Raw genomic sequence first — 22,300 nt, forward strand, 5'->3', positions numbered from 1 at the left:
GCACTGGTAGGGAAAGAAATATAAAAGAATGTTTGAGATAAGCTGGGAGCCGCCACCTTCCCCTTGTTTTTTGTTAGTTTTGCACATAATTAGAACCGCACATCGTTCAATGTTAGTCCACTGTGTATTTTATATTCTTACAATACATGAACTGCGTTTTCAAATTAATAAAAATTAGTTGTTCGCGTGACTTCTGCGCATTTATGTAACCAAAGCTATTATTTTTTACGCAAGTGTAGTTTACATGTACAAACGTGAAAAGCTATATAATTATTGTTGTACTTTTGTATTCAGTAGAACGTTCTTCATCATGATCCAAAGCAAGAACTTCCTGTTTCTAGTAAACAAATGCTAAAGTTGTTTATCAACACCAGAAACACTTTTTATGTAAGCTCGAAGCAATGTATGACATGTTTTTGTTTTTCCTTTTTTCAACTTACCTTTTTTTAGGAAAATTATGTTTTCTAGCGCTGTACGATAAATCTGAAATTTTTCATTTTTGCTACAACGTTCCTCTGTTTCGCGTTACAAAGCAACAATTTTCGAATAAAATCTGAGTTGACCATTGACAATTTCAATTTTGCTACAAATACTGTTTATTTTTAAGTAGCAGACAGGAAGATTACTAAGTAGAACAAAAATGTCCCATAGATTATGCGGCCCTTTATACATTCTCACTCAGTTTCTAGACGGTTCACAGCTTCCAGTTTCCAGGGGAATCTTGTAAGACACTGATCGCATACGCAAACAAAATGGTCGAAATGAAGTAACTTTGATAGGTATGCACACACCTAACGTACAGAAAAAGCGTTTAAGATCTCTTCTGACCGAAACTACTAGACAAACTCCCGCAGTCTATGCTTACTTACGGTAGTCTACAATAGCCTGCAGTAGTTTTACAATTCTCGTTCTAGCCCTCTCTTCAAAATAATGGGACACAATCGCAACAAAAGTGTGAAGATAACTAGAATGTGTGTCAAAAACTTCAAAAGAGTTACGGGAATCACATTCATTTCTCCAAGGAGTTCAGCGCGCTGTTTGAACCCAGTCTCAGATCTTTCAGTCTCAGATCTTTTCAACTGAACACTGTGCGAAATTGTGTAGGCTATATATAGGGAGTCGCATTGGGATTATTTGGGAGCGGATTTCCAGTTCCAGCGTTTCAGGGAAACTTCCCGAAAGACTTGGTCAGAATCCAGGAATGGGAACAATTATTAACACAATTCAGGAAACTATGACCCAGACAAAAATGTGAAGCAGAATGTTTGTGAACGTGTATTTGTTCAAGTGTATGCTGAGTGAAGTCGATGACTTGCTCGCCATGTAAAGTGTATCTAACGTGGTCACTTATTACCTTCGTCCTGTACTATATATCGTGGTAGAAAGAAAGACACTACGACTGACTGTACGCTATTGTTGTTTTTTGGCGTTGGCGATAAAGCTGCTTCACTTATATTCTGTACAGCGTATTATAGTCACGATGAAGTACAGAAAATACAACTTGGAGTAGGAAAGGAAGAATTTAGATCCCTCAGTTTGCACATAAATGTGTGAAACACGTCTGTCTACACTACAGCTGACTCGTTTCATCTAGGTGAATTTCGGCCATCATTAAATATTTATGCCACCAATAAATCGATGTAAGAGCAAGAATATTCAGTTATAGCATAAATAATTGGGATCTAACAAGTACATAGCATCTTCATCCCGCCCTTCTCTGTACTCTTTGATATACCTTTTAATATGGCACAGTGGGAACAATATTGATTTCAGTAATATAATAAAAGTTACGCCATGCAGCGTGACGATAGGATGTGCGGATCACTTCTCTGTCAGTCACTTTTGAAGTCTTCTGGAGTGTGGGAACCCAGGATTGCTGCCTTTGGTCCATGCCGAGGGGAGGCGGCGGCGGCGGCGCGTCGTCCCTCTTTGGCCGACTACGCGTGAAAATTTGTTGACAGATACCACTTCGATAAAGAAATGTCTCTTCCCCCGTATTTAGGGGCGAATGTACAACGTCTTACGTTGGCATTACGTGTTTGAGGTCACTTCCACGCACCGACAACTTGCCGCCATACATATCCATTGCATATTTCAAACGGATAAAGATCGCTCTTTTGTGTTTTCGTTAGCCTGGTTGGGTAGTCCTAATATTCACTAGAGAGAGGGAGTCCGAAAGTCCGCACTTGTCGCTCGCGTTAATTGGTCGATGGTAGTTTTGGGGTGCTGTTTTCTCTGGCGCGGAGGAAAAGAGCCGGTGTTCTAAATGACAATTTTCTCTCGTTCGACAGGATTAAAACCAGCTCCGGCTTTCCAGCCATGTGTTTTGGGTGGCCGATAGTAGGTTTGGCGCACTCCCTGGTTCCACGAGAATCCAGGAATCGAAAGAAAGACTTTTTCTACTCTCCTTTGTGAGCTATTAAGGGAGCAACTCTCAACTATTGCCGTTTTCAGGAAGTTAAGTATGCTATGTTTTTCAACGTTGACAGTTGCTATTCTGCTCTTCGGGGAGACAGTAGTTCTGAACGAAATCCGTCAATTTGTCGTGGGTCGTTATAATGAAAGTACACATACTCACAGAGGTTCAGTGTGGACGGTAATTATAATAAGACAGCAAAAATTGAAAGATGCGCTAATGCGTTAATTGCAACAACCGATTTACGCTGGAAAACAATTAGTTCCAGTTTTGGCCACGATGTACACAGCTTGTATGACGATACGACAGCCATGGCGTCATTTGTCAAGCTGTAATGTGAGTGAACAGTTATGGCTATCGAGAAGAGAGAGGAGAGGAGGGCCCGAGGTCATTAAGTGACTCAAAGAAGTTGAAACGAAAGTCTAGAACCTGGGTGAGCCTTGTGTGAGTCCTGGAAAAGGAAGGCTTCCTATACCGATGCGTTGCTGTGACTGGCCACGCAGCACATGCCCTGAGCGGCGCTAGCGCTCGTGCAGTGTCACGAGAGTTGTGCATTCCATTCCATTGTACTTGCCACAGTTGTTGTTGTGATCTTCAGTCCTGGGACTGGTTTGATGCAGCTCTCCATGCTACTCTATCCTGTGCAAGCCTCTTCATCTCCCAGTACCTACTGCAACCTACATCCTTCTGAATCTGCTTAGTGTTCTCATCTCTTGGTCTCCGTCTACGATTTTTACCCTCCACGCTGCCCTCCAGTACTAAATTGGTGATCCCTTGATGCCTCAGAACATGTCCTACCAACCGATCCCTTCTTCTGGTCAAGTTGTGCCACAAACTCCTCTTCTCCCCAATTCTATTCAATGCCTCCTCATTAGTTATGTGATCTACCCATCTAATCTTCAGCATTCTTCTGTAGCACCACATTTCAAAAGCTTATATTCTCTTCTTGTCCAAACTATTTATCGTCCATGTTTCACTTCCATACATTGCTACACTCCATACAAATACTTTCAGAAACGACTTCCTGACGTTTAAATCTATACTTGATGTTAACAAATTTTTCTTCTTCAGAAACGCTTTCCTTGCCATTGCCAGTCTACATTTTATATCCTCTCTACTTCGACCATCATCAGTTATTTTGCTCCCCAAATAGCAAAACTTCTTTACTACTTTAAGCGTCTCATTTCCTAATCTAATTCCCTCAGCATCACTCGACTTCGTTCGACTACATTCCATTATCCTAGTTTTGCTTTTGTTGATGTTCACCTTATGGCCTCCTTTCAAAACACTGTCCATTCTGTTCAACTGTTCTTCCAACTCCTTTGCTCTCTCTTACAGAATTACAATGTCATCGGCTAACCTCAAAGTTTTTATTTCTTCTCCATGGATTTTAATGCCTGCTCCGAACTTTTCTTTTGTTTCCTTCACTGCTTGCTCAATATACAGATTGAATAACATCGGGGAGAGGCTACAACTCTGTCTCACTCCCTTCCCAACCACTCCTTCCCTTTCATACCTCTCGACTCTTATAACTGCCATTTGCATTCTGTACAAATTGTAAATAGCCTTTCGCTCCCTGTATTTTACCCCTGCCACCTTCAGAATTTGAAAGAGAGTATTCCAGTCAACATTGTCAAAAGCTTTCTCTAAATCTACAAATGCTAGAAACGTAGGTTTGCTTTTCCTTAATCTAGCTTCTAAGATAAGTCGTAGTGTCAGTATTGCCTCACGTGTTCCAACATTTCTACGGAATCCAAACTGATCTTCCCCGAGGTCGGCTTCTACCAGTTTTTCCATTCGTCTGTAAAGAATTCGCGTTAGTATTTTGCAGCTGTGACTTATTAAACTGATAGTTCGGTAATTTTCACATCTGTCAACACCTGCTTTCTCTGGGGTTGGGATTGTTATATTCTTCTTGAAGTCTGTGGGTATTTCGCCTGTCTCATACATCTTGCTCACCAGATGGTAGAGTTTTGTCAGGACTGGCTCTCCCAAGGCTGTCAGTAGTTCTAATGGAATGTTGTCTACTCCCGGAGCCTTGATTCGACTCAGGTCTTTCAGTGCTCTGTCAAACTCTTCACGCAGTATCATATCTCCCATTTCATCTTCATCTACATCCTCTTCCATTTCCATAATATTGTCCTCAAGTACATCGCCCCTGTATAGACCCTGTATATACTCCTTCCACCTTTCTGATTTCCCTTCTTTGCTTAGAACTGGGTTTCCATCTGAGCTCTTGATATGCCACAGTACGGAAAGTTTATCGGACTATTTTACACTGGTACCCGTGCAAGATCCAGACTGTGCAGCAACTGAAACCCTACGATCCGCAGCAATGTTATGAATTTCTTTTCGGTTCTGTCTGGGATCGAAGTTGATGACATGTAGCCTGACACTGTTCTATGGGGTGATGAAGCAGGGTGCAGTGAATACACAGCAGTGACGAATTCGGGGTACTGTTAAACCGCGTCTTACGCACGAACAGCCATTGCACTCACTGTATGTGACTGTGTGATGCGGATTCACAACCACGTGCATTCTCGGTCCGCTCTTCTTTGAAGAGAATACACGCAGACGGCCTGTCAGGTGTACCCTGACGTATGCACGCTATTGAGACATTCTTGCACAACATGTTGTTCCTGCTTTGGAGGAGTGCAAGTGTGTGGGAACCACTGTTTTCGTGGAAGAAGGGGCAACTCCTCATGTCGCCAAGTAAAAGGTCTGCTTAATGCAAAGTTTCACGAAAATGAGTGGCCTGCAAGATCACCTGATCCGAATCAAGGTGAGTTTTGACTCTGGGGAAAGGTAAAAGAACGCGTTTACCAGGGACACTTTCGGTCTCTACCTGATCTCAAAGCCAGTAGGCGGGAAGACGCTGCTTAAATTCCACCGGAACTGCTCCGAGCAAATGTTGATCACGTCGTTTTACGGATTCAGCATTTCTTCAATGTCTTCGGTAGTTATGTTGAACAAATTGTGTAAGCGGCAGTTAATAATAAAATCAACTTACGCCTTTCTCACCTGTTTGACCTCTCCTGCCCACGTCCCGTTCCTGAACCATTAGATTTAGAATCATTTCTATACGTCTTTTCTTGCATTCACAGCGGCAGATTTGATACTATTTTCAAAACTGGAACTATTTCTTTTGAGCGTTAGATGGTTCCGCATTAACGCATTGGAATACCTGCCACGTTTCGCTCCCATACGATAATTTCAGACGTCACTGGACGTCTTTGAGTATCTGCACTTAAATTATAACCGGCCAGTACATTTTGTTTTCGTCCTTTTGATAACACTTATTACTACCAAGGACTTGCGCTTCTCTTCTACACCAGTCATACCGATTCCACCTATCTCGCAAAATAAAGTTGAAGTCTTGAAATGGCCACGAAAATATTTCCTCGGAACACGACGTATCCTAGATCTGACGTGATGCTTACTATTGTTGATGGAAGTGGCAGTATGAATGCCATATAGAAAACTTTGGAGAAGATGAAGCAGTCTATCAAAATGGTTCAAAAGGCTCTGAGCACTATGGGACTTAACTCCTGAGGTCATCAGTCCCCTAGAACCTAGAACTACTTAAACCTAACTGTTCTAAGGACATCACACACATCCATGCCTACGGCAGGATTCGAACCTGCGACCGTAGCGGTCGCGCGGTTCCAGACTGTAGCGCCTAGAACCGCTCGGTCACTCCGGCCGGCGCAGTCTATCAGTTTCGCCTTTTCGTACATGTTTAGAAAACGTATTGAGCGCGCTTGGACGCTGGCTCTAACTTTGTGTACCACTGAACGCGAGTTGCATGCCGCCACCTGTAGTGGAAATTATACAAGGTCTGTCCCTCGACTTTGGTTCATCTACGTTCCAGGGATCCATTGTTGTTCGTCTAACTGTAGTTATTAGAGATTTCTTACAGTCAATAATGGCTCCAGTAGCTCCACAAAGGCTGTCAACAATTCTTCCGGCGGATGCTCTCTTATCTTGTGCCGAAACAAATACGCTCAGGTCGCACTGCTCATTTTTTCTCAACAAAGGCTCCACCGTGATTGTGTAAAGAGCCATCGATACTGGGCAATCCTGTTGCACTGATCGCGTAATGTCAACGACTCTTGTTATTTGCCCTTTGACCGTTACTATATTCAACAAGAGTTTGATGAACTGTCTGAATTTATTACCGAGCCCAAAAATCTCTATTGTTTTCAGTCGTGAACCATGAGAGACCTTGTCAAACGCTTTAGAAAACTGAATATAAATTACGGAAGTTTTTAACTTGCAGTTGTCTGTTATTGCAACTACGTTATGGAAATCGCTTAGTTTATCAATGATACTACGTGGGTGTACTGAACACTCTTGCTGTTTTCTTACCAAGTTTTTCATTATTTGCTTTAGTTTGGAGATAATAGTTCAGGCCAGAATTTTGTCTAAGTCACTGGCCTCAAAGATTCATTGTCTTTTTGGCGGATAGTTATTTGGCACCAGAACTATTAGCCTACCCCGGAAACTTGCATGGAATTTTCGTATGTCCATCCTTTTGACTGGAGGTCTTTTGGACCATGGCTATTCTCTTTTGTAAGAAAATGAAACGCGTACAGCCGTCCTTAAGATTCATTTATTTTGTAGATACCAGTTTCGGCGCTTCAATGCACCATCTTCAACTAAGACCTGAAGATAGCGCACTGAAGCGCCGAAACTGGTAGCTACACAATAAATAACATCTTAAGGACGGCTGTAGCTGTCGGAAGTTCCAAGCGTCGTAAAAACCGTTAATGTGTTCGCCTTTTACGATGCCTCAGTAAAAAAGATACAATGGCGCTGTTAATCCATATAAACCTAGCGGTTTTCTTCTCGACCTTCTTGACAGCGCATCAAATACTTCCCCTTCTGTGAATGCGTCACTGAAAGTACTGTTTCCAGCTTAACTTACGGCAACATTGATGTCTTGCAGGAACAAAGATTCGTAACTCAAGCCTACTTCCGCTTCAGCATATAATTTACGGAAATGTTACGTAATTCCGTATTTTATTAGATCCTGTTGGGCTATTTCTCAATTATTTTGTATTGTACTAGCTTTGTTGTTCGGTCTAGGTGGTAAAGAGAGGTACTTCCCCGTTGTATGATGCTCCCGTATCTCACTTCCTTCGCTGCAATAATGTTTTATTCGCAAACTATTATTTGTTGTTTCTTCTGTGTTTTTGTAGAGTTCTCGAAGGAATTCTTCGGTGCACTTCTCTCATTCACGCTAGTTCTAACCGCACTGTCCGAGCAGCGTCTTCAATTTCAGATTCGTATGCCCCACCCACCATTGCTGTTTTTTGGGGTATTTTCCAATATTTCAAATGGAAGCTTTCTATGTTCCTAACACCAGCTCAGTTAATTCTATGTCGCTAAGTTGGTATTTAGTTTCCAATCGCCCCGACACCCCAACAAATCTGATTTTTTGCCAGATAAATTCTGGTGCTATAGGCTCAGGTATCGGCCATATTCCAGCAGATTTGACATAAACAGCTGTATCTCTTGAGACATAAATCCTATCAGTTCTACGTGCTGCGATGGTATTTACGTGACAGTAGGCTACTGTGTCATAACTGGCAAACCTTCCAGGTGTCCCGCATATTTAACCTTTTCGATCATCTGTTCCAGCTCTGGACACCCAATCATAACATTATTCTACGTCATCGGCACAACAGGAATTATTTCGTGTTTAAATAACTTTTCCCATACGGTTTTATAGTGCTTCTAGACGTGGCATATACATTTATGAGATGTGTACTTGCAACAGAAACTGCTATCACCCTTCCCTTTAATAACTTTCCCTTTCTACAGCTGGTGTACTATCTTTCATTAATATAGCTTTGCGAGTATTTTTTTCTTCTATTGTTGTTGTGGTCTTCCGTCCAAATACTGGTTTGATATAGCTCTCCACACTACTCTACCTTCTGGGAGCCTCTTCATCTGCGACTAATTACTGGAACTCACATCCTTTCGAACTTGCTTACTGGACTTGCACTTGGCCCACTGCAGTCCCCCCCCCCCCCCTCCGCCCCCCCTCGCCACCCACTCACACATACACACATTATTCCCTCCAGTACTAAACGACCATTCTTAGATGTCATGACTCAGAATGTGACCTATGAACTGATCCCTCTTTTAGTCAAGTTATGCCACAAATTTCTTCTCCCTCACCTTAGTTACTCGATCTACACAAGCTACTCCTCAGCATTCTTCAGTAGCACCACAGTTCAAAATCTATTCCCTTCGCGTCTCAACTGCTTACCGACCACGTTTCATTCCTGTACAATGCCTTCTGAAAAACTTCCTAATACTTGCATTTATAATGGATGTTAACAAATTTCTGTTCTTCAGTAACGTTTCTCTTGCCATTGCCTTTCTACATTTTATATCCCCTCTACTTCGTCATAAAATATTTTACTGATCAAGTAGCAAAAACTCATCTACTGCTTTTACTGTCTCATGTCCTAATCTAATTCCCTTTGCATCGCCTGATTTAATTCGACATCATTCCATTAAGCTTGTTCTACCTTTATTAATGTTCATCTTATATCCTGTAAGGTGTCAGGCAAATCCAACACCTTCCATGAAAACCGTGACATGATAAGCAAATCCAGCAGTATGTCACATAGCTCCGAATAAATCGTGACATTAAATTAACCAAAGTAATACGATCAACGAGTGAACAAATGGAATACCACAGACTAACACAAGAACGCCTAAATGCATGTCATACCTTCCCACCGTGAAACAGACGCAGTTCCGAGGGGAGAAACGAGAACAGAAGCCGAGAGCAGAACCGTGTTAAGCTAGAAGGCCCTACGATAAGGGACGGACACCCACATCGCCTGCCGACCACTAGGACCACCCCCCAGCCCGTGTTAAAAGATAGAGCCCTCCAGAAGAACAGTATAGATCTTACAATAAGACTAAAAGGGCCACTCCAGCTGCAAGTTTTAGCGTGAGACTTTTTCGCGTCTCAGTTACGTTGCAAACGTTAAAAACATTGCCCCACCACGACAAGTACAACGTTTCTCATTGGATAGACAGAATTTTGTAGGCGGAGCTTAAGGTTAACATTGAGACCCTGATTGGTCAGTTGAAAACACAGCCAGAAAGCTTTTTTTAAACCAAATTCGGTAAATTGCAGTAAGGAGAAGTTAGGAGACAGTTGCTTCCGAGACAGCGAGGTGAGCGGAGCTGTGCTGCCCGCTGCCCCCTGACGCTGCCTAACCAAAGACAAGGTAATGAACGCACGCGATGCCGCATAACAGCACATAAATCTTCACTCAGAACTGCAGAAGTCTCATCTGTTACACCCCCTTTTTGCGTAATACTAGTGTCGATCGTCAATTAAAGCTCATGGTATTAATATTTGCTATGTAAGTTAAAATCTGAAACGCGATGATTTCTCTGTTATGTAATTATTGAGAAGCCACTTCAGCCACTGTAATTTACGACAGGCTAGACAAGTAATTAAAGATAATTGAAGGTTGATACTTTTCTCTTTTGTGAAACTTAATTTAATCCTAGATTATAGATGTAATGTGGCATAGTTCATCCTTCGATCCATTGTAGAACTTTGAAACCCATTCAGGGAATATTCGTTCACATTTTTGTCGAACACAGTTGGTTTTTATCATGCTGTATTAAAATATTTCCTTTTATCAATAGTGCAATTTATAAACAATGTTTTGTGAGTAGAATAAAATTTCCAATGGTAAACTTAACTGCTTTTTCGGCGTTATTTTACCAGCTTACTAAAAATAGGAAAGCCTTGAACCCCTTCCACTAAATTTAGTTAGTATTAAGATTCTTTTACAGGGAGTGCAGTGGAGCTGACGCTGAAAGCATTTGGTTATATCATCGCTAGTCTCACTGAACTCTTCTGAACTCTACATGTCATGTGTGGTCTGGCGTCTCCTTACCAGCAACAGGTTCCAGGTTCAAACTAGTCAATTCCCTAAAAAAACACTCTCAGAGCGTCGTTGTGCGAAAGTGGTAGGGAGACACGACTTAGAACAAACAGACACCACGCAGAATGTTAGAATCCTCCTTCAAAGAGACATTGCATTCCGCTCAACAGCACTTCCAAGTTCTTTGCTGTCTCTGGCAAAATCTCAGGGTTGTCATCGGCAAACTTCAAAGTTTTTAATTCGTCTCCTACGGTCGCAGGTTCGAATCCTGCCACGGGCATGGATGTGTGTGATGTCCTTAGGTTAGTTAGGTTTAAGTAGTTCTAAGTCCAGGGGCCTGATGACCTCGGAGGTTAAGTCCCATAGTGCTTAGAGCCAGTTGGACCAATTCGTCTCCCTGAACATTAATTCAATTTCCTTCATTTCCTTCAGAGATTGTTCACAGTACAGATTGAATAACATTAGGGACAGGTTACAGATCTGTCCCATTCCCTTCTCAACCACTGATTCCCATTCATGCCCATCGACGCTTATATGTGCCATATGGTCTCTGTACAAGTTGAATATAACTTTCACTCTTTGTATTTCACCCCTGCTAGCTTCAGAAATTTAAAAAAGTGTATTCCGGTCAACAATGCCAAAAGTTTTCTCCAAATCTACACATTCTACAAACGGAGGTTTGCCTTCCTTTAACGTATGCTCTAACATAGGTCGTTGGGTCAGTTTTGCCTCGTGCGTACTAACATTTCTCCAAAAGCCGAAGTAATCTTCTACGAGGTTGGCTTTTAGCAGTTTATTCATTCTTCTGTAAATAATACGTTGGCTTACTAAATTGATAGATCGGTAATGTTCACATCTGTCAGCAATCGTTTTCTTTGAAACTGGTATTACAGTATTACATTCTTTTTGAAGGCAGAGGGTATTTCGTTTGTCTTACACATCTTACATGGAAAGTGGACTAGTTTCGTCGTGGGTGGCTCTCCCGAGGACACCGGCGTTTATGAGGGAATCCTTGACTACTCCAGGGGCCTTATTTCTGCCTAGGTTTTCTGTACTCTGTCAAATTCTCCTCGCAGTATCAAATTTCCCATCTTCACCTACTTCTTCTCTTCGCGTTTTTGATATTGATATAAGTTCATTACCCTTGTGTAGGCTGTCTGTACATTCCGCCCAACTTGCAGCTTTCCCTTCTTTGTTTACTACTGACTTTCCATATGAGTTCTTGATTTAAATTCAGCTGCTTCTCTTTTCTCCAAAGGCCTCTTAAGTTTTACTTTTAGGTGGTATCAGTGTACTCTAAAATTCCCCTTACAAACTTCTAGGACTTATACCCGTTTCCGTGCTGCAACCATTTGAAAACATGCTGATAACGCGACCACTTTTACAGGAGTAATTTATTAGACCCGAACCAATACATCACTTGTTTTACAATTCCACTCGTTAATAACCAAAGAAACGAAATGTAGACTTAATCAGTTTTCACAAACACTGTTTTATTTCCTGTTAAACTTGAACCGTTTATATTCTTGCAAAGGATGGTTAGCATTCTGATCTGTTGCAAGGTTCGATGTGGCGAGGACCCAGTTCGGTGCACACATTCAGCTTACGAATGATGTTGTGGTACATACGTTATATCACACCTGCTGTCTCTTCAGTCTATCCTGATGCGAACACAAGTAGTGCCACCAGATTTTCTTCTGACTTTACGGGAGTCTCATCAACCAAACTCTTCATAGACCCCAGAAGAAAAGTCCAGTGCAGTCAAATCCGGTGATGTGGAGACCATGCGATTAGACTACACCGGCCGCTCCATCTGAGTACGAATCCTTGGTCCACATGTTCCCGAATATGACGCGAAAAGTGAGAGGATGCGCCGTCATGCTGAAACCATTTGTCTTGACGGACGTTCAGTGGCACACCGTACAAGAACACGCCCAATACTTGTTGTAGAAAGGTCAAGTACACGGGACCTGTGAGCTTGTGTGGAAGCATGTACAGACCAGCCGCATGACCAGAATACCTGCCCGCACATTGATAATAAACTTGAGTTGGAATCTCAGGACACATATGACATGTGAGTTTTCGTCTGCCAATTGAGAACTGAGAACACAGTCCCTAGCAAGGCGACATTCATCTGTGAAGAGAATGCGCCATGGAAATATTAGGGGCTCGCTGATATAGCGGCCCAGAAACTGCTTAAAGAACTCAAAGCGTTGTGCCAAATCGGCTGGCATTAGTGACTTTATTCTTTGAAGGTGGTATGGATGTAGCTGCTGGTCATGCAGGACTACCAAACGGTACTGGGAGTAACATCCATCGCAAACGCAACTGCTCGTGTGTTCACTGACAGGTTCTCTCCAACGTGATGCAGTACATCCTCTTCCAATTCGGGTGTGTGGCGCCTCCTTGGAGCACTCGAAGCCGATGCGTAATTGTGGCGAAAACGGTATGCGATGAAGTCGGCGGACATTGTGGATAACGATCTTGATCAAAGTGACGAGCAGCTTTTCCATTACCGTGAGCTTCGCCATAAAGAAGGATCATGTCTTCTGCAAACGTGTACTCAACGATGTTGCTGTAACACTCACAGACACGTGAATGAGGCTCGAACCAGACCACCATGACTACCCTGTTACATAGGTACCTTGCAAACATATTTTCAAAGGGCTTTAGCACGGAAACGGCACGTTCCCGGACATGGGTTCCATTCAGAATACTGTCTACGCAGTCCGCTCTACAAGTCCCAGAAGTTGTTAAGGGGAATTTTTATAGCACATTTTATATCCATCTATGGACTCAACATTTGTCCTCTATCCACACATGCTTAGCCATCTCGTATTTCCTGTCAAACTCATTTTTTACACCTTTTATTTCTATTTCCCTGCTTCATTTCCTACATTTTTATGTCCCCAGAGGTAGCCAAGCGTTTCTACTACTATTTTTACCTGTTTGATCCTCTGCTGCCTTCACTATTTCATTCTCATAGCTACCTATTCGTCTTCTATTGTACTCCATTCCCCTGTTTCAGCCAATCGTTGCCTAAATCTCCGTTTGAAACTCTGAACGACCTCTGGCTCTTTCGACTTATCCAGGTCCACTATCCTTAATGTCCTACCTTCTTGCACTTCTTCAGTTTTCGTTTACAGTTCATAGCCAATTAATTATGATCAGAGTCCACATATGCCCCATTTATCTGTTCCTTTCAATCAGTCTGAGGCCTTCCACCGTCTCCAGGTCTCTTCCACGTATGGATCCTACTGTCATGATTCATTAACCAAGTATTAACGATCTATAAATCATGCTTTGCGCAGAATTCTACAAGTCAGCTTCCTCTTTAATTCATTTTCCTCAGTCCATATTCATCTACTATTTTTCCTTCTCTTCCTCTTCCTACTACCAAATACCAGCCACTTAACACAATTACTCTTTCCCCTCCCTTAACTATCGGAACGATTTCTTTTATCTCATCATAAATCTCTTCAATCTCTTAATCATCAGCGGAACTGGTTGGCATTCGAACCCACAATTCTATGGTAGGTGTTGGCTTAGTGTCTGTCTCGGCTCTTATAACGCGTTCACTAGGCTGCTCATACCAGCTGCATTCTTATTTTCTTATTCGTTATTAGAGCTACACTACTGGCCATTAAAATTGCTACACCAAGAAGAAATGCAGATGATAAACGGGTATTCATTGGACAAATATATTATACTAGAACTGACATGTGATTACATTTTCACCCAAATTGGGTGCATACATCCTGAGAAATCAGTACCCAGAACAACCACCTCTGGGCGTAAAAACGGCCGTGATACGCCTGGGCGTTGAGTCAAACAGAGCTTGGATGGCGTGTACAGGTACAGCTGCCCATGCAGCTTCAACACGATACCACAGTTCATCAAGAGTAGTGACTGGCGTACTGCGACGAGCCAGTTGCTCGGCCACCATTGACCAGACGTTTTCAATTGATGACAGATCTGGAGAATGTGCTGGCCAGGGCAGCAGTCGAACATTTTCTGCATCCAGAAAGGCCCGTACAGGACCTGCAACTAGCGGTCGTGCATTATCCTGCTGAAATGTAGGGTTTCGCAGGGATCGGATGAAGGGTAGAGCCACGGGTCGTAACACATCTGAAATGTAGCGTCCACTGTTCAAAGTGCCGTCAATGCGAACAAGAGGTGACCGAGACGTGGAAACAATAGCACCCCATAGCATCACGCTGGGTGATACACCAGTATGGCGATGACGAATACACGATTCCAATGTGCGTTCACCGCGATGTCGCCAAACACGGATGCAACCATCATGATGCTGTAAACAGAACCTGGATTCATCCGAAAAAATGACGTTTTGCCATTCGTGCACCCAGGTTCGTCTTTGAGTACACCATCGCGGGCGCTCCTGTCTGTGATGCAGCGTCAAGAGTAACCGCAGCCATGGTCTACGAGCTGATAGTCCATGCTGCTGGAAACGTCTTCGAACTGTTCGCGCAGATGGTTGTTGTCTTGCAAAAGTCCCCATCTGTTGACTCAAGGATCGAGACGTGGTTGCACGATCCGTTACAGCCATGCGGATAAGATGCCTGTCATCTCGATTGCTAGTGATACGAGGCCATTGGGATCCAGCACGGCTTTCCGTATTACCCTCCTGAACCCACCGATTCCATATTCTGCTAACAGTCATTGGATCTCGACCAACGCGAGCAGCAATGTCGCGATACGATAAACCGCAATCGCGATAGGCTACAATCCGACCTTTATCAAAGTCGAAAACGTGATGGTACGCATTTCTCCTCCTTACACGAGGCATCACAACAACATTTCACCAGGCAACACCGGTCAACTGCAGTTTGTGTATGAGAAATCGTTTGGAAACTTTCCTCATGTCAGCACGTTGCAGGTGCCGCCACCGGCGCCAACCTTGTGTGAATGCTCTGAAAAGCTAATCATTTGCATATCACAGCATCTTCTTCCTGTCGGTTAAATTTCGCGTCTGTAGCATTTCATCTTTGTGGTGTAGCAATTTCAATGGCCAGTAATGTACTTCTGCAGTACCTCTGATCTACATTTAGTTGTATTTATAACCCTGTACACATCTGAAGACAATCGTGGATACTGTCTGAAGCTCAGAGTTTCATCGAGATAGTTGAACGCACCAGATCCGTAGCCAAAGACTTTGCGGTTATTCACACAAGAGTAATGAGCACAAGATGTCTGTTGTGCGAACGACTGCTCGCGATGAGCGTCGGGAGTCTCCACCGAGACACGACGCGGCGCCGTGTTCGCGCCCGGCAGCTGGGACGCCGCCGGCGAACGGTTGCGCCACGCGGGTGAAAGGCAAGGACGCCGCGAGACACGGCCGCTGCCTGCTGCGGCGAGTTTTCTGTGCTGTGGTGGCGCGGCAACAGCCAGTGCGACATGCAGCGGCACGCGCCCCCCTTCCGACAGGTCACGTAGCACTCTAGTGGACGCGGAGAGGGACGCGGCGCAGATCGATGCGAGCAGCAGCCGCCGCTCCCCGCACGCGCAGCGTCTCAGATTAGATGCCACCAGCGGCTTAGCCGCAGCCGGCCGCTCCATCTCAAAACTCCGGATACCTCTCTGTAATGCGCAACTGACGAGGGAACCTCCCCATCGCACCCCCCTCAGATGTAGTTATAAGTTGGCACAGTGGATAGTCCTTGAAAAACTGAACACAGACCAATCGAGAAAACAGGAAGAAGTTGTGTGGAACTATGAAAAAAAAATAAGCAAAATATGCAAACTGAGTAGTCCGTGTGTGGGGTAACATCAAGGATACGACGAGCTTAGGAACGCCGTGGTCCCGTGGTTAGCGTGAGGAGCTGCGGAACGAGAGGTCCTTGGTTCAAGTTTTCCCTCGAGTGAGACGTGTAATTTTTTTTTTCAGACAATTATCAAAGTTCAGGCATTCACACATAATCAACTTCGCTCTCCAAAATTCCAGGACATGTTCAGATTTGCTTGGACATATGCAGGAAAACGTTAAAAACATATGTTTTGACAGAGCACAGGGAAAACTGTGCGACTGTGAAATTGTTGCATTCATTTGTTGCAGTGTATGTCACAAACTCTTATGTTTTCATCACTTTTTTCGGAGTGATTATCACATCCATAAGAAAACCTAAATCGGCAAGGTAGAAGAATCTTTTCACCCATTCGCCAAGTACACAAGATAGGTGGGTCGACAATATATTCCTATCATGTGACGCGCATGCCGTCACCAGTGTCGTATAGAATACATCAGACGTGGTTTCCTGTGTTGGAATCGGTTGACCTATGACCTTGCGATCAAATGTTTTCGGTTCCCATTGGAGAGGCACATCCTTTCGTCTACTAATCGCACGGTTTTGCGGTGCGGTCACAAAACACAGACACTAAACTTATTACAGTGAACAGAGACGTCAATGAAAGAAAGGATAGATCATAATTTTGGGAAAATAAAAGAAAGTAAACTTTTTACTTGAGGGAAGACTTGAGCCAAGGACCTTTCGTTCCGCAATTGCTCACGCTAACCACAAGACCACAGCGCTCCTAAGCTGATGCTGTGCTTGATGTTGCCTATCTTGCGCATGGACTACTCAGTTTGCATATTTTGATTATTTTTTTCACAGTTCCACACAACTTCTTCCTGTTTTCTCGATTGATCCGTGATCAATTTTTCAAGGCCTATCCACTGTTCCAACTTATAACTAAATCTGAGAGGGGTCCGATGGCGAGGTTCCCTTGTGAGTACTAGATGCCGCGAGAGGAGCGGCAGCCAATATGAAAGGAGATGGGGAGCATTGTGTCAGTAGAGCAGCACTAATAACAGAATTGTTATATCAGGAGAGTTCAGCACCCAAACCTCCTCGTTTCAGACCCTCGGATCGGTACCAAACGTTGTATGTCGACAGAGCACCTACCAAAGCTCCGATTTAGTTAGTACTGTGTGCCGCCGTCCGGCAGGTGGGTGTAAACGTTAATTAAAAGCAACACCATAACTACGGAGCACAGGAAAAGCATAATACTAACTAACAAGCATGGCTTCTGTGGGGAAGTGGATAGAGCGTTAGGTCGTCCTACCAAGGCTCCTGGGTTCAAATCCCAGCGATGACATTCTTCCTGTACTCGAAAGTGTTGTTGTTGTTGTTGTGGTCTTCAGTCCTGAGACTGGTTTGATGCAGCTCTCCATGCTACTCTATCCTGCGCAAGCTTCTTCATCTCCCAGTGTGTTGAAAGTGTTACACGCGTTTATTAATGCAGCGGATCGCCACATTGTGTACCCTGATTCGTCACTCCACAGAACGTTTTTCCACTGTTCAGTCGTCCAATGTTTAGCCGCGCGGGATTAGCCGAGCGGTCAAAGGCGCTGCAGTCATGGACCATGCGGCTGGTCCCTGCGGAGGTTCGAGTCCTCCCTCGGGCATGGGTGTGTGGGTTTGCCCTTAGGATAATTTAGGTTAAGTAGTGTGTAAGTTTACGGACTCATGACCTTAGCAGTTGAGTCCCATAAGATTTACACACATTTGAACATTTCGTCCAATGTTTACGCTCCTTACACCAAGAGAGGCGTCGTTTGGCGTTACCACGTGTAATGCAGTTGTTTCTTTAGTCTACTGTTCAGATTGTATATGTTTATTCTGTGAAATTACATACGCAACTGCTGCTTCATCACGAGTGGGGTCTGTTCTGTCGCGCATCTCCGACAGAACATCACACCTACACTATGTGATCAAAAGTATCCGGACACCTGGCTGGAAATGACTTACAAGTTCGTGGCGCCCTCCATCGGTAGTTCTGGAATTCAGTATGGTGTTGGCCCGCCCTTAGCCTTGATGACAGCTTCCACTCTCGCAGCCATACTTTCAATCGGGTGCTGGAAGGTTTCTTGGGGAATGGCAGCCCATTCTTCACGGATTGCTGCTGAGACCTGGCACGAAGTCGGCGTTCCAAAACATCCCAGAGGTGTTCTGTAGCATTCAGGTCAGGACTCTGTGCAGGCCAGTCCATTACAGAGATGTTATTGTCGTGTTATCACTCCGCCACAAGCCATGCATTATGAACAGGTGCTCGATCGTGTTGAAAGATGCAATCGCCATCCCCGAATTGCTCTTCAACAGTGGGAAGCAAAAAGGTGCTTAATACGTCAATGTAGGCCTGTGCTGTGATAGTGCCACGCAAAAGAACAAGGGTTGCAACGCCCCTCCATGAAAAACACCACCGCCTCCGAATTTTACTGTAGGCACTACACACGCCGGAAGATGACATTCACCGGGCATTCGCTATACCCACGTCCTGCCATCGGAACGACACATTGTGTACCGCGATTCTTCACTCCACGCAACGTTTTTCCATTGTTCAATCGTCCCACGTATACGCACCTTACACCAAGCGAGGCGTCGTTTGGCATTTACCGGCGTGATGTGTGGTTTATGAGTAGCCGCTCGACCACGAAATCCAGGTTTTCTCTCCCACCGCCTAACTGTCATAGTACTTGCAGTGGATCCTGATGCTGTTTGGAATTTCTGTGTGATGGTCTGGATAGATGTCTGCACATGACACATTACGACCCTCTTCAACTGTCGGCTGTCTCTGTCAGTCAACAGACGAGGTCGGCGTGTACGCTTTTGTGCTGTACGTGGCCCTTCACGTTTCCACTTCATTATCACATCGGAAACAGTGGACCTAGGGATGTTTAGTAGTGTGGAAATTTTGCGTACAGACGTTACGGCACAAGTGACACCCAATCACCTGACCATGTTCGAAGTCCGTGAGTTCTGCGGAGTACCCCATTCTGCTCTCTTGCGATGTCTAATGACCACTGAGGCCGCTGGTATGGAATACCTGGCAGTAGGTGGCAGCACAATGCACCTAATATGAAAAAGTGTGTTTTGGGGGGTGTCCGGTCACTTTTGATCACATAGTGTATCTATACAAATGTACTCTACAGGTTTGCTGCTTTTAACTAACGAAGCGAAAGCAGACTGCCAAAAGAACATTAGCAGAAACTCCGAAAAGTGCTTTTACATGTCAGAAACATGTTCTCCCACATGACAGAATCACACGTAGAAAAACAGAAAAAAAAATATTGTCATTGGTGGGTTTGAATGCAGGACCTTTGGTACAACGACCTCATGCATTACCAACTCATCCACGCGAGATCTTCAAGAAGAGCATTCACAGATACGCATTTCCTGTGTCCGTAGTTTGGTGTTACTTTTAATTGCCTTTTAGGCATGTTCTACTGAACGAGAGCACACAGCACGAACTAAATCAATATTTTGGTTGATACTCTATCGACATACAAGATTTGGTGTTGATCAGAGTGTCTGACATCCGGAGATTTGGGTATCAGCAGCTTAGAATGTGGACTAGATATTGTATGTCACCTGAGTAATAAATACATTGAAACTTCCTGGCAGATTAAAACTGTGTGCCGGACCGAGACTCGAACTCGGGGCCTCTTCCTTTCGTGGGGGAAATGCTCTGCCGACTGAGCTGCCTAAGCATGCCTGAGGACCCCTCCTTGCAGCTTCACTTCCGCCAGTACCTCGTCTCCTACTTTCCAAACTTAACGGAAGGTCTATTGATTCAAATGGCTCTGAGCACTATGGGACTTAACATCTGAGGTCATCAGTCCCCTAGAATTTAGAACTACTTAAACCTAACTAACCTAAGGACATCACACACATCCATGCCCGAGGCAGGATTCGAAACTGCGACCATAGCGGTCGCGCGGTTCCAGACTGAAGCGCCTAGAACCGCTCCGCCATTCCGGCCGGCGAAGAAAGGATATTTCGGAGACATAGCACTCATGGAAAAAAGGATACTGCAGAGGCATGGGTTTGGTACAGCCTGGGGGATGTTCCAGAATGAAATTTTCACTCTGCTGTGGAGTGTGGGCTGATATGAAACTTCATGGCAGATTGAAACTGTGTGCCGGACCGAGACTGTGAAGTTTGGAAGGTAGGAGACGAGGTACTGGTGGAAGTCAAGCTGTTAGGAGGGATCGTGAGTCGTGCTTGGGTAGCTCAGTCGGTAGATCACTTGCCCGCGGAAGGCAAAGGTCCCGAGATGATGTCTCGGTCCGGCACATAGTATTAATCTCCTAGGAAGTTTCATATCAGCACACACTCCACTGCAGAGTGAAAGTTTCATTCTGGAAACAACATTCACTGACTGGGGACAATTCAATGATTCTAAGGCCGCCCTGGTCGACTGTTGTGATTGTGAAGTGGATATGTGAAGGAACAAGCACAGCTAAAGCAAGACTGGTAGACCTCGTATACTGACAGACAGGCATGCTGAAGCACTGCGGAGGGTGTTTGCAAAAAATTGCGTGAGATCAACGGAATGAAGCACTCGTGACTTCCAGAGTGCTACCAACGGTCCAGCTAGAACAATGACGGTTCGTAGCGAATTAAAAAAAGATGGGGTACAATAGTCGAGCAGCTTCTCATAAGCCAGACATTTTTGTAGTCAGTGCTAAGTGACGCTTGAGATGCTGTAAAACGCAAATGTCCAGTGGGACATTGGATGATTGGAGATGAGCGATTTAGAGTGATGGACCATGCAATATGTTTTGGAAATCCGATGTAAAGGTTTGGGTGCCAAAAGTGGGACAACAGGTGTGTTCTCCTTGCTGCGCTTCAAGAAACCCTTAAATGTGGAAGGGAGTGAATGCATTTTACAACAGTGTGTACTGCATACAGCAGAGGAGCAGTTCGAAGAACATAACTATATCAGTGTGACACTGGAACCTGTCACAAAGAAGCACCTGTGAGGAAGTAGTTGATGGGCAGTAACATTCCTGAGGGATGATGGTTTCCTCCCTTTATAATTATTTGTCGTCCAACTTTATGTGTTTTTAATTGCCTTACCACCGTACTGTGAAAGTTGGCATTTAGTATGCGTGTGTGTGTGTGTGTGTGTGTGTGTGGTCCAATATCACTAGCGTCTCTGATTTCCGCTCTTGAGGCAGAACATGATGCCCTTCCTCCAGAGACATTCAGACACCTCATTGAAAGTCTCACTAACAGAGTTCTAGCCGTCATAAAGGCGAAGAGTGGACACACCCCATACTAACGCCCACTGATAGATGTCCGGATACTTTTGATCGGATGGTGTATAAAAACACTGTGAAGTGCATGGCAGAGTGTACTTCTGGGGCTTCTTCCCTTTCCATTTCCATATGGAGTGCGGGATGATCGATTGCTTAAATGTTTCTGTGGGTGCTGAAATTATTATAACTTGCTCTTCGCAATCTATAAGGGTGTGTTATGCAAAGGCTCGTTAAATATCCCGAGATTATTCACTTAAAAATCGTTCTTGAACGTTTGTAAGTAGACTCCTGCAGAACAGATGGGGCCCGTCTTGAGTCGTCTGCCTTTCTGGTTTTTCCGAATCTCCGTGACGCTCTTCAAGCTGTGACCATTCGTACCGCCCTTATTCCTATACGTTCAACATCCTCTGTCAGTCCTATTTGGAATGGGTCTCCCATCCTTGAGTAATATTCTAGGATGCGTCACAGGAGAGTTTTGTGAGCAATCTCTTTTGTAGAATGGTTGCATTTTCCCAGTATCCTACTAAAAACCGAAGCATCCTACGGAGTGCGCGTATGTAATTATTCTATTTCATGTCCCTACAATCTGCTCCATGTATGAATTTACTGATTACAAATGGTGACTCATTTTCGTTACAGAATACTATGTTTGATCGTTTTATATTTTGAATATTTAAAGGAAGTTACGAATAGTCGCACCATTTTCAAATCTATTCAATATCTGACCAAATATTTGTACTGTTTCTTTCAGACAGCATCATCTGTGAGAAATCTGTGGTTGCTGTAAACATTGTCTGCAACTACACTAACAGAGCGCACATACTTCACTGGTGCACACCTAAAGGTACTCCTATACCTTTCGATGACTCTATCCTTGAGAACATGCTACGTTCACCC

Source organism: Schistocerca piceifrons, chromosome 6, assembly GCF_021461385.2.
Source record: "Schistocerca piceifrons isolate TAMUIC-IGC-003096 chromosome 6, iqSchPice1.1, whole genome shotgun sequence".
Classification (NCBI taxonomy): domain Eukaryota; kingdom Metazoa; phylum Arthropoda; class Insecta; order Orthoptera; family Acrididae; genus Schistocerca; species Schistocerca piceifrons.